Source organism: Argentina silus, assembly GCF_951799395.1.
Source record: "Argentina silus genome assembly, chromosome: 20".
Lineage (NCBI taxonomy): Eukaryota > Metazoa > Chordata > Actinopteri > Argentiniformes > Argentinidae > Argentina > Argentina silus.
Window position 1 is genome coordinate 9,081,786 of NC_139674.1, and position 14,402 is coordinate 9,096,187.

Here is a 14,402-nt window from a genome sequence, read left to right on the forward strand (position 1 = left end):
CATATTGTTATCTCTCATGCCAAAGCGATTAATATTCTATGAATGGAAAAGACCAGTGATATAATTAATGGTTGTACCGCAGCAATTTTGTTCTTTTGCGGCAACGCGACAGGTGTAGACAGGTGAGACCATTATTTAGTTTTTTAGGAGCCGTGTTACATTATTATGACCACTAGATGTCGTCGTGCACCCATCTCATAAACAGAATGGAAACAGTGAGTGGGCAGTAAGAGTTGCTTCTAGGTTTATTTTAATTGTAATTAGTTATTTAATTCTGTTTAAACACCTTTTGTAATCGTCAACAAACGATTTATTTCACCTTTTAAACATAATGTCCTTCTAAAATCATACTTGCTAAACATCGAACTAAAATAGCAGATCTACCGAAGTCCAGCCAGGCTTTTCAGTGGATCACAGAGTGCAGATTCACTCAGGAAGGAAGGCAACGAACAAGGAGGAGGTGCTTTCTTTATGTATGCGGAGCTTTTATGTAGAGTTTAAAATTCATTTAAAATCAGTTTTAGACAAACTGAGAAATCCACTCAATCATCTAATTGAGAATTGAATTTCCAGAAAACAATAGCCATATATTTTATTTTTTTCTGCCTAACCTGTGGTAAGCACAGCTGTCAAGCCTCGTTGAGGTTAGCGCCAGTGTGATGGAGTTAGCTTGCTAGCTAGCTAACTCCACAGCCCTTTCTGCAGTTTTGTCCCAGGGACCAAAAAAACACTTGCATCATTGGCAAGTTGGAGCACTCTGTCCGTGGATGGTACAAGGATAAACCCTTTGAACCAAAGGTAAGTTATGTGTAAGATGGAAAATGTCTAGCTGTATTATCAGTGACAGGATCGACACAATTTCTAATGCGACAAATTAAATGCAAATGGTATGATTCATTTGAGTGACCCTTCCTCTTTCGTGCTAGCTAAAACTGGCGATGATGTGCTTAGCGATCAACAAGTCACAATGTGAACAGCTGATATGTAGCCAGTTATGTACGTTTCTTGCCTGGCATAGCTAGCTAGTATGTACATCTTCCTGAGTGTCTGACATCTCAGCAGTTATGTAATAGCCTAGAGATGGAGCAGCCAGTGTGAAGCCAGTATGGATTCACACGTTCGCCTGTGTATCATCCTGAGACACCTCATGGATCAATTGAATTTGCAAACGAAATATGCATGGTTTATTTAATTCAGAACCAATTTGTTATGATCATCGACATTAGGTCCGACGCGAGACTCCATATCATTTCATGAAGTGATGGGAGTGTCGCGTCGGAACTAGATGATCTTACCTCATATGCATGTTTTTGCATGTGGGTATTACAGGGTTTCAAATCATTGATATTTCTAAGGCATGTCAGCATGCAGCCAGGACGCCCATAACCAGCATAGTCAACCAATAAGTCAGCATAGTCGTTAATCGTTGGAAGAATGCAGAAACTAGCACCATTAAACTGTTGTTAATGCGAAAATATTGCGAACTTGATGATCTAATATACTAATGTTTGATCATTAAGTTCTCTACTTTGCCCACTTAGTCTGACATTACATAACTGATAGCGCCAATGTTGTATTCTGTGGTAGGTTAGCCTAATGACGTGCACAGGAGAAAAAAGGGAGAGACATCTATGATTGCTGGCTATTTTTAAGCAACTGTACACAGAAACAACAAACAACCGAAAACGTAATAGCCTTAGAGAAGACTTGAACAGACGAGCACTGAAATACAAGTCACTGCACAGTACCCTACTTTGTTGTGGCTTGAGCCTATCTGATGTTTTGCTGTGAATGCTGTCCAAAACATCCACTCTGGGGTGGCTTCACATAACACTCCTGTAGTTTAAAATGTCAGTTGCCACTGCCTTGATCAGATATTATGTTACAACTTTCACTCAATACAATGGAAGGACTCAGCAACATGACACTCAACCACTGGACACACAGTACCATGATATCATGCACTGTACTTTTTTATAATGGATCACTAATTAACATGAACAATAGGTAGCCGCACTAATTGTGCAGACAATTGAGGCTATTAGCTAGTTGTTTAGTACAGTAAAATGGTCAACATGATGTTCCATTATATCCTTTAGGCCTATGTTAAAGCCATTGTCACCCTCCTTTGAAGGACAAATGAAAGTCAGTCAGATCAGTAAGAAAAAGCCTCGTTGTTCCAAGATATTTGTGGTTGAAAAAATGCTTTTTGATGTAACAAAGGCCCATAAGGCCCCAGCGTGACAAATATGAGCAAATGCTACTCATAAGGATTGAGGCTAAATGGTAGCCTAAAATGTGGGCCACAGTATTTCCATGTTTTCCATTCTCTGCACATTTGCATCTCAATGGAGGGTAATCCTGGCTTTTCCATGTGAGGAAACTTTCCTCTTGTCAGTGCGACCTACACCCTTGGTCATATGCTCAGGCCTGTAGGGCGATGTAGGTCATTTGCCTGCCAAATATAGTTTCCATTTCAACCATGCTTGTTACCTGTGTACTGTTGCTCTCTGATATGGTGTCTATATGGTGCTCAATTTGCGTGTAAGTATCTGAGTAGATACAGTATAATTGTATACTGTTGTACTGTAAAGATTAGATTGCTGTATCCCCCCATCTCCAGTGTAGGATACTGCAAATAAGGTGACCGTTTATGGTGCCTCACTGCTCAAAGAGGTTCCCCAGCATGGGAGTAATTTCATTGCGTGCTGCTGGGTCATTTGAATGCATATCTTTTTTTATTAGTTTATTTATGGACATGTTTGGCTGTGGAAAACAGGCTCCCAGACACCACAATCACACCAGGGAGCGTGATTACTCCTGCTCAGACAAAATGAGGGTGTCAATGTTAATGTTAATGAAATACATTGTTAATGCCAGCACAGGGATCAAATCCAGTGAACAAACAAGAATGCAGCTATGAAAAGAGATGCACAGTTTCAAATGAAATGAGGTGGAAAAAACAGTGTAATTACACATTAATAACATGTTTAGATCAGGCCAAGCTAAACACAGTCTAGCATTTTGATAATATTCTGGGGGAGAGGGAATTAGATAATTGTAACCTGATTGCCAGTTCATTCAAAATGTGATTAAGTTACTTTCAATGAGTTCGATAACCATGCAACCTGTGAAGAGGTCACAAGTGCTGATACCCAACAGCGATCTGAGGTGAATGATGTCATAGATCAGCCGTCCTCCTCACTTAGCCTGGGTCTCCTAACCACAGATAATTCAATCAGATTGGGTTGCAAATGTCCTGATCAAAGCAGGCAGTGGCACTGATGGAACTATATGAGTACTACCAGATTCCAGCTTCTCAGCATAATAGAGTAGCCTATTATCTTAAAGATCCTCGTCATCTGTGAACTTAGGGCCTATCAGGTGTTATCTTGGTTTGAAACCATTAGCGTAATGTTCAAATGATTTGATTCCCTTGTTAGCTCTGCTGTGCTGTGGCCCAAACAGTAGCGTTATCAGGGAGCAACATTTTTTTACTATGGATGCTGATATATCCTCTTGGAATGCAGATATAAATGGATATAGTATCTCTTATCAGCTCAGCTAGCCTTGGTTGTTAGGTAACATAGCGGCAGACAGGAGAGGGGACAGAGGACAGGTGTTGGCTTTCTGAAGGGATAGAGGTGGTGGACACAGCTGTGCAACGCTTCCTATAGGGTTGGTGGCGGCTTGGGTGATCTTTGTCCTGTCACCGTGTGAGACTGCTGTACAGGCCACACGCAAGGGCATTCTGTTGTCCCCCGCCACCGATCTCCATAATGATGGATGGATGCCTTCTGTGTGACCTCACTTCCAGTAGCCTATCGTTTACATAAGACAGAGGACTGTGTGCTCAGCAAATGATGTATTTGTTTTCCGTCAAAGAATGGCCAGAAGAGCTGCCAAAGGCCAGAGAGAGCCTGTCCTTCACATCACTGGTTTGAACCTTTTGACCTATGGATTTCAGTGGGTTCAAAAGAATGGGCTTGTCAATTACTGATAAGACTTTTAACTTTCGTGATTAAAGATCTGTGTAGGCATTATTTTCCTACATTGTGACAACCACTCAGACATATGGTAATCTTGTTTTATTGCTTAACATTTCAAATATTTTCATATTGAATAGGCTACTTTATCTCTAGTATGTCCACATTGATCCAACCCTTCACATTTTTTTGTTATCTTCAGTCATTCTGATGGTCTTGTCTAAGACACTAAGTGCAGAGTAAATTAAAACCTGAGTTCTGTCTCTACTTTTTTGATATTACTTCCTGCCAAGGTTGAAACCCAGCCTTGGTAGATGTGTTGTGATTGACAGGAGGTGAGGAGGGGGAGGGTGATAACATCCTGCCTCCCCAGTTTGGTCCTGGAGGCTGACGTTCATGTAAACTGCACCACTGCAGAGAGTAATGGACTCGGGCAAGTCTGGGCTTTGATCTGGGTGACTGGCAGCTGTGTAGACTAACAGCACATGCTCTGAATGAGACGGTTGTTTCATGCTTCCGATCCTATCTATGCTGTTATTTGAAAGGCAATATTGGAGTGATGGGTTTCCAACCTGTCACTAGCTTCAGCCATCAATAGGATTGTCTCTGATGGCTGATATTACACAGAAGTCAAAATGGTCTTGATTTTATACTTTTGTATTGGAAATACAGATTTTGTATGAGTGGCTTTGCACAAACTCTCAGCGATCTGGTCCCTTACCTAACGCCATTAACGAAAGCATATGCAATTTACCCCGCGTGAGTTTAACAAAGCCAAAGTACAGAACTTTAATTAAAACCTGTCTCTCCTAATGAAATGCCACCCCATTGCAAGTTATTTCCAGCGACAGGCACACAACAGGTTCAGTGCAGAGGAGGATTCATTATAGACGAGCATAGGTACGCCTCGCCCTTGGAGAACGCGTCCCAGCAAATTATCCACGGCGCTCGCCATTGTCACGCCTCCGGAGCACGCATCCTCAGATATGAAGGAACCTCATTAGGTTTGCGTACTCAAGTGACTGTCTTCCCTGGGAATTGGGCTGCACCACAGATGGTCCTGCTAATTATTTGAGGGCACAGTGAACGACCAATCTGAGGGCATCAGTAAGGCTACCCTGAACAGAGACTATACATGTCATATGAAATACTTACAGTAAGATGAAAAACAACACTGACAGACCTGCTACTCTATCAGAATTTTGGCACAGACTTGTAGCCATTTGTTTAACAGCAGTATTGGGCAGGGATTTTAAGAATAGCCCATGGTTTATATTACTTTAATCTCTGAGATTGTATCTGCTCTTTGGAAGCCCGAAATGAGGGTTGTGTGTTGCATCCCCCTGTAGCAATGTGGTGTTGCAGATTCAACCCTCACTGTAATGGGAAATGTTAGCCTAGCTCCCCCACAAGCTGATTTTAGATTTAGTTTCTCTCTTGCGTCTCTGGTTACCTGCCGGTATCTGTAGCACAGAGGGACATTGGACATTTTGACATTCAAGAGTGCATTCTTACTCAGCACTTTACATTCTTCAGGGTCACAGAGCATATGGGCTTGCTTGGCATTCTGAATGGAGAGACATGCCTTTTGGCGCGTCATTCCTCATGATTCAACAACAGAGCAATAATCCACACCCAGCATGTCAGTTCTGGTGGGCTGTTTAGCATTTTTCATATTGCCTGTAATCCATTCGTCCAATTAGGCTATATGAATAAAAACTAGAAGGATCACCATTAGAAGATACTGCACATAAGCGTCAGAGGCGGCATCACCTCCTCGCTTTGAATACTGATGCTGACTTTGATGGTGAAAGATATATCTTCCCTTAAACGGCATTCAAATGATGCTATGGTGCCCAAACAAAGCAATGAGAGTCTTTTGCCCCCGGATACTTGTGATTCATGCAGCTTTTCTTTGCTATGATTGACCCACTAGAAGGATTGGATAGTGTCACTCATATTCATAGAGTTAAGGCGACCTTAGCCTTTGCTCAGGAGGGCTTTAGAGTGTGGTGCTGGGTGCTAATGTATTTAACATATCTTTGAAATTAGGTGATTAGCCACTCAAATTAGGTGATAAAGCCCCCAGATTAGCTCTGAATTTCATTTTCTTGAGATCAAAAACCTCTCCTTGCTTAACTATGACAATTATACAGGCCTGTACAGTTTGACCTCTGCTTTGTTTTGAATTCATTAGCTAAGATCTAACCAATGCCAGGACAGAAACACGATGGTGTGTACACACCTATCAGTACTGTCGATGTCAGCCTAGTAATGCCCAGGCCTTGAAATCTCATAGTAAAGTAGTTTCTCAGCCAAAGGAGTTGCTTAAAGGAGCTACACATGGAATCAGGGTCCCCCGTGGCCACGAATTGAAATTCTGATTACAATGAGCGGTTTGTTTACAAGTATTTTAGCACTAGTTAGCATCCATTGCAAAATCATCTCCAGACCATTGAGATGAAATCCCTGTCTCAGTGATGAGCTGCATTTTGTTACTGTGGCTCAGCTGCTTTGTCTTCCCAAGGCAAAGCAAGTGTTTTGTGCACAGGTCTTTGTGAATGGAGTTAACTTAACACAAAGGCACAGTAGGCTGATGTGTTTCTCCTTTGTTGGATTACTTCTTTGCCTTTGGCAGGTTTTAAAAGAGGCCCTCGAATTGAAAATGCAGTCCAGTCTCCTGAGGAACCAGTGTGCTGCAGGGAATGTGGAAGGAATGCCTTGTCACTCTGAAACGGTGCATTCAGGAAAGAAATAAAACTCAACTTGCATTGTTTCGGGGACAAATTATCCTTGACCATTCCAAACATTTGCCCCTGGCTCAGGATGCTTAGTTCTGACGCCAGAAGAAGTTTTGTAATTGTGCCTGATGCACTCAAATTTCCCATAATTCAATAACTTGGCTGCTTTATTTTATGGAGTCAAGCTTTGTTCTTTGCTCCTGGAAAACTACATGGAGAGCTATGGGCTTTGCTGGATCGCACAGGATGATGATGACGACAACCTTTGTCTTCCCTTGTCCTGGTGGAAAATGCTCATAATGTGATGCAAAGAAATGTAAGATTTTTCTATTGTTTTATTTTACGCCGTCAATGCTTGGTCTATGTTTTTCAGACATAAGCTGTTCAGGTAATAAAGACCTGTGCCTTTTCAATGATACCCCTTTATGACAAGGGAGATTTTTTTGTAATGTCTGATACACAGTGGTTCTGTTTCTGTGAACTCTGGTAGAGAGAAGTAGTAAAGTCTGTACACTAATAAACACGTTTAAAAAGACCAACAAAACCAAATGGGATTTGCACTGTACTCATTAACCACCTAATCTGTTGGGAGTGCTCTTGCCAGATGCATGTCCCTCTCTGCAAGACACAGCGTAAAACCAAATTGGCTCTGCCTGGTTATACCTGGGTGCACGCACAGGTCAAGAAAAAGCTGAAAACAGTCGTGCCCCAAACACTTTGGGTCCTGATTGCGTCATGGAAACCTGCCTGGCCGGTGTGGGCCGTCTTTGTTTTGTAGGGAAGTGTCTCCAGGGGAACAGTTTGGAACGGCGCCGTCCCACTAATCCGGCTAGGGCTAAGCCCCAGCCTGGGAAAAAAAGGGAGAGTGAAGCTGACATGTAGCGGTACTCTTATGTCACTCGCCTGCCGCACTCCGAGGTTTCACTTTGTGACATCCTGCCGTACCTCTTAACCCGTCCAAGTTGCCCCTATTTGCTAACTGCCGGATCCAGACCCAAGGCAAGACAGATCCACCCTCTAGCATCCATGAAGCCCAGCAAGACACTACCATGAAACAAAGAAAGAGGAAGACAATCAGAGCTGGTAAGAATAGAGTTCCAGGTAGGCTGCACCGCAGCGAGTAGTTCAGGTTATGTCAGTTCAATAGTTACCGCCGGACACTCGCCTGCAACTACGTGGCATTATTTGTTTGTGGGCAAATGGACAATGACAGCAAGGCATGGCAATCATAGAAGTGTTTTTGAGTCCTTGGAAGCTTGCGTATCATATTTGAATAGTTTGCTATCATTTAAACCACTCCTTCAAATGACAACCAGACTTGAGAAATTATGCAGTTCTTAACTCATTTGAGTGTCATGCTGTTTTTGTTAATTGACTTAGTGACAGTTGTTGTGTCTCTACAGAGGTTTGTTAGTGTAGTCAGATTACTTTGGGCTTTTTGAAAATGGCTTCTGTTTTGTTTCTGCCGAAGTGCTTTTGTATTCCCCAAGGATGTAGTGGTTGCTTCATGACTCACAAAGGAAAATTGAAATGTCCAATAAAAAGAAAGAACAGTGGAAAGGTTTTTATTTTTTATTAATGTCTGACTGATAGCAATGTGCTTTTGTAGGCCAGGGTTTTCTTCAAGCAAAATGTGTGTTTTTATTTCTTATGTTCGAAAAGCAAGTGTTGCCTTCACTGACCTTGTGGGCTGTCATCAATGAATAGACCAACAGCCAGTGGCACAAGTCTCTCTCCTTGCTTCCTGTCTCCCTTGTTCTTGCCTGCTCCCCCCTCTCTTTCTTCTGTATCTCTTTGTCTTCCTGCTAGTTTCTCAACCCTCTGTCCAAGGGTCAGGCTCCATCAGTTCATGAGCTCATACTTATTTACTCAGCTCCCTAGTTCTAGAGGAATCTCAGTTCAGCAGTCCCCAGAGAAACACCAGTAGTTCATGCCTTAAGGAGTGTTGCATGGTTGCAAAGGAGTGAGGCTAATCCTACTCTACTCTGATTTACACTGGAAACCAGAGGAGGTGAAGATAGATGGTTGCCTTCTTAGTAGCCAGTTTCAGAAGAACAATAGCTCTTCTTAAAGTTACCATACACAGATGGAAATTAGCTGGCCCTCCAACGCAAAAGTGTGGTGTTGCGGCTTACCAAGACCGTTTTGCTAAGCAACTGCCCTTAAATATTTTGTACAGATGTAAAATCGTAGTAAAGTTTGAGGTTACAGAAGATGGACAATCTGCACCATTCCTCTCGAACTGTGGAGCAGTCAATTTTACTATGAACGTAAACTTGTTGTCGTGTTTATAAACTAAGCACAATGCCATGTTTTCCACATTGTTTACCCAGAATGGTGAGCCAGGCAGTTCACGGGCGGTGCCTTTTAAGGTGTCATTTAGGTTTTGACAAAGACCTGGATCCACCCCATTCCTCTTTATGACAACATGCCTTGATAGAAACAAAACCCTAAAGACAGACAGCACATGAACCATACTGTAAACACAGACCAGCCCTCTCATCACAGACACATTACACAACCCAGCATGTAGTGATATGATTGTGATTGTGTGTGTGTATTCCTATTGAGAAGCTCTTTCAGCTCCGGGTCCCCTGTCTGTGCCTATCTCCAGCTGCCACCTGGCCCAGTGTGAGTCTGCTCCACTGGGGGCTTCCAGCTCCATGGAAGTGTGTAATACAATTAGCCCAGCCAACGGAGGGTGGAATGGAATGGGAGGGTAGAACAGAGCGAGAGGGAGAGAAACAGGCCTCTTATTCTTTTCCTTTGCTTTCACACTTGGGATTATATTTAGACTGTATCTAATTTTATGGAGGACAATATTGTTATGGTCCATCCATGTGTTGATGTTATTGGTTCTGCAGCTGTTGGGTGTACCTGTCGGCTAGTGTTCATCTTTTTTTTTTTATGCCCTCAAAATATTGTGTTGTTATTCAAATGCCGTGTGTGTGTGTATATATTATGCCACTGTGTGTGTGTGTGTGTGTTGCCTCAGAGAGGATGTGCTTGCACTATGTGTCATGGTTTGCACAAGGCCTGAGGGAGCATGGTCAGAGTAGTTTATGTGCAGTATCTTTTGAAGTGTGTGTGTGTGTATGTATGTGTGTGCACGTGGGCTGGCCTCTGTATGTGTGTGTGGTTTCTGTCCTTACTGGCCCCATGACACACACAGCCCCAGCTGTGACCTGCTTGCTCCTCCCAGAGGGAGACACATACACAGCTGGACGTCATTGTCAGCCTGTCCCCTCAGAAAGCTGGAGCGTAAACACACAGTGGTGGGTGCTGGCTCAGTTTATTACACACACACACACACACACACACACACACACACACACACACACACACACACACAGATAGCAATAATCAAATCACAGGCAGCTAGTGAAGCACACGGACCACAAGAGCAAGGCTCTGCCCTGGACTTGACCGCAGACTTAAAAAGAACACTTTCTTCTCCCCAATCTCAATTTTCGCCATAGAATTCGTCAGGTTGACTGTGTGTGGTTTGGACACAGTCGACAGCTTCTATGTCGTACGGTTGGTAATTCACCTTATTTTGTAATGTTATATAATGTAATGCTCACTATACCGCTGTGTGGCTACGTGGTTCTGCTACCCTCGGCTCCCACTAAGCTGCTCCTCTTTCCCCATGCCAAGACCAGCATGCCCCTGTGGGCCGTAGTGACCCCCAGACTGACGTGCTAATTGGCCGACGGACTAATAATCTCCGTCCAACGGGATAAAGGAATGTTTTCTGGAGGTGGACCAAAGGATACGCCTCGTCGAGCTCACTGGCAAGGAAGAGATTAAAGCTGCCCCCATCTACCCGTAGAACCACACAAACGCACACACGCAGGCTACATATTAAAAGGGGAGGGGAATAACATTGTGATGTCATCATTTTCTCTCCCTCTCTTTCTCTTCTTCGCTGTCTCTCTGTCAGGCTGGCTGTGGTGTTGCCGTGAGAGACTGCTTTCTGCTGCGCGAGCTGCATGAGGTAAGTCCTATATTTGGCGTTGCCCGCCCCTCTGTTCATGTGTGTACTCTGCTGTGGTGCTATACGAGTTTATATGCAAGTGTCTGTCTTTGTATACGTATATTGTGTGTGTGTGTGTGTGTGTGTGTGTGTACAGTGTGTGTGTGTGTGTGTACAGTGTGTGTGTGTGTGTGTGTTTGTTTGTGTGTGCATGCAAGCATGTGTGTACAGTGTTTGTGTGTGTGTGTATGCATGCGTGTGTGTGTGTGTGTGTGTGTGTGTGCATGCGTGTATGTGTGTCTGTGTGTACAGTGTGATGTAAGGTTTGTGTGTGTGTGATAGGATCCTGTGCTGTATACCAGCTCTGTGGTTCTGTATGTGGGAGGGCTGGGTTTTGTTAGCATGCTCCGATGCTGTGATAGGTGCTCGTCAGATCAGATATGATAGGACTGGTACTCCAGACGAATGCATTTCAGTCTCAAGTGTCTTGTCTCCCCGTTTGGCTCAATATCAGGCTGCTGAGCCAATCCCCTCTCCTCAGCCCGGCTCTGGAGTGGTGAATCACTCCAGCTCCATTTGATATGAGTACAGTGTGGAATGTGATTGCCCCGTTCTCGTCTGTCTCCCGTGTTTCCTGTGAAACATATGTCACACAGGACGTGATGCAGGGCTGTCTGTGTCTACCCTGTTTGCACAGGATGCTGCACCTGCCCCAACTGTAGATGCCTGTAGCGTCTTGTGTCTTGTTCCGTACATAGTTGCGATGGCTCTGTATATCTAGCAGTTCCTGTCTATAGCTTTTCTTGTTTGGATTATTGTTTGGATTTGAGTGGATTATTCAGATCTGTGTGGCTTGGACAGCTCTCCTAGCAGCTTTCCCTGGAGCTCTATGGTATGCTTTTGCTAAGTATCACTCTGTAGCTCAGATAGCCTAGCTCTAGCCAACAAGCTTTCTAGAACTGTGCATGCTTACTGGAGATGCTTTAGCTCTCTGTGTCTCTCCGCAGCTCGGACACTTCTCACAGGAGCTTTCTCTGTAGCGTAGCTGGGCTAGCTCTCTAGCAGCTAGCTGTCAGATGGAGGCCGTGAGATGGAGGCTGTCGGATGGAGGCCGTGAGATGGAGGCTGTCGGATGGAGGCCGTGAGATGGAGGCTGTCGGATGGAGGCAGTGAGAGGTGTTTCTGTACGGGAGTGGATGGCTCTGGGTCAACACTGTCACCTTGACACCAGGCGAGCCTGAGCAGAGCATCATTAATATTCTCTCCCGGTTCCAGAAGCTTCTCCGTGATGAGAACGCCCACCTCTCTCACCCACAGAGTTGGGGAGGATCGTGGCTCTTCAATTTCATGAAATGGTCACTTTTCTTTTTAATGATGGATATGAAGGGTTCAGCCGAGCCCTTTTTAACTATTAGGTTGGCCTTTCGGAATGATTACAGCGACGTTATTGTGGTCAATATGCGTTGAAATGATATCACACAATTTCATGAACACCCATCCTGTCAATGTGTGATGTTTTGCGGTTTGTTTGTGTCCTTGTGATCTATGCCATACGGTAGTTATATGGAATTTTACATAGGAAATATCAGATGGCAACAAAAGGTGTTGAATTCCCCCCAGTTGCCTGACATCGCTGTCCTGTGTTAGTATGGATGATTAATATTCCCCACACCCTGACCTACATGCGTTAATTCTGTTTAAAGATGCCCCCTCTAGCACAGCAAGAAATGGGACAGGGATTATATGCTCCTGAACAGTAGTGTTTTAGAGTGACCTGAATTTCCCTCCTTCCTCTTTCTTTAGACCATGGTGTTTCTAAAGCCCTTGTTGCAGACTAGCCCCAAGTCCCTTACAGCCTGACATTTCCAAAGTGGCGCCACATTGATTTGTCCCCAATATGAAATCTCAACTTGTCCTAGCTCTGGAGCCCTTGAGAACATAGCTCAAGGCCAGTTGGTTTCTCCTCTTTCAGGTTGAGTGTGTGTAGATGTGGCGTGAGTTGTGAGTGAGCTCACAGAGGTGTCATTTTCTGCAATAAAGGGGGACAGGAAGTGCTAGAGGGTGCAATGTCTGTTTTTCTGTCCTGCGTTGTGCTCTGTCCCCTGTCCGTCTGCCTCTAAGAAAGAGAGATGGATTGACTTTCCCCTATTACTGTGCACTTGCCCCAGTGCACTAATGGGGGAGAGTGGGATGTCTGTCTGTCTCTGTCTGTCTGTCTGTCTGACTGACTGACTGACAACCCCCCCACACTCCCCTCGTAAATGATTGGCTTCCTGTCATGATTGAGTGACGTTGAAAGCATTAAAGCTCATGATGTCACAGGGAGTGACAGCTGGCCTCCATGGGAGGTCCTCTGCAAGACGCTCCTCAGAGCATGATGTCTGGAGAATCCAGCTGACATTGGGGCCTGGGCGGGGCAGACTAACCCCCTAAACCTGGGCCGTAATCCCCCTGTCTGTGTCTCCGACTACACTGTGGTAACCATTGCCAAGACACTATTTTGTGATTCCTGATTTGTGTCTGTCCTGTGTCTTTGGGAATGAAAAATAATGCTTTGCTGGCAGGCAGCTGTGGGACAGCCGAGGGGGAATCTGGGGCTGCTGTGGCAGCATCTGCCAAGGCAGGGTGGCAGCAGGAGGGAGGGAGGGAGTGTAGGGTAAGCGCTGTCTAGGCAGTGGTTGAGTTTTGGGGCGTGAGGATGTAAGTCACAGGATAGGGCACTATCTCTCCATTGGAATCCAAGAATTCTGAGAGAACATAGCTGAAAGAAAATCTGTTCTGTGGGGAAAAATAGTAGGATTTTAAATGGGGGTGACTGAAACATGATCATTTTTCTTACTAATGGATTTGAACTGTACTCTGCATGCTACTCCACCTTGCCCGCTAGAATGTGACAGCTTAGCTGAAGGAATTAGCCTCCGTTAGACTAGCTGTGCTTCGAGGAACTCTTAATGCTCTCTAAGACATGTCGGCATGCACACGCGGGGCATGCGCACACTGTGCTGCACAAGGAAGAAGGACAGAGACCGGTGTCACTGGCTGGACTAGTCCTGATATGAGAGAGGAGGAGATCAGGAATGGCCTTGCTAACATATAGGCCGAGCGCCTGTAGAAACCCAGGTTACTGTAGATGTTTGTGATGAGCCATAGAGGTCAGGGCCCTTTTTGTTTACAGCCCTCCGCTCCACGGCCACTTTCATGATGTGTAAGCCCATTGTCCTTGAACAACCCACGTTATGTCACCAGACCCACCGTTCTCCCCTGTTCCCACTGTTCATCGGGAGGGGGCCATTCCTCGCTGAGTCATAGCTAGCGATACCAGCCCATTGAGGAAGTGCAGAATACACTGTTACAATCTGTTTATCTGTGGCAGGCTCAAGTGAGAGGATTTGTTAATGATCACTGCTTTGGGAGGCAGCCCCACCCTCAGAATCACCCAAAAAGCTTTTGATCATAATGAAAAGACAAATGGCCTCGTTCATTAACTGATGTTCCTAATGTAATCAATATCAACAACCTTGAATAACTTTTTACATTTATGGTTTTACATTGTATTTTTTTTTAACATTCTTGATGAACGTTGACCCTGATGCTCCATTGAAAGACATGACCCACCACACTAACTTAGTAATGGCATAATACATGTGGTACATAAAGAGTATAACCTACCATAGTTCACTGAGCTGACCTTCTGTGGTA

General features: G+C 44.4%; 1 protein-coding gene across 2 annotated transcripts in view; it reads left to right on the forward strand.

The window, feature by feature from the left end:
• The first annotated feature begins 466 nt into the window (after positions 1–466).
• Positions 467–14,402, forward strand: part of osbpl8 (oxysterol binding protein-like 8) — a 62,918-nt gene continuing 48,982 nt past the window's right edge. For both annotated transcript variants that reach the window (XM_083691789.1, XM_083691790.1), the window contains exons 1-2: positions 467–798; positions 10,671–10,724. The gene's annotated coding sequence lies outside the window, so the exon portion shown is untranslated. The remainder of the gene's footprint in view (positions 799–10,670; positions 10,725–14,402) is intronic.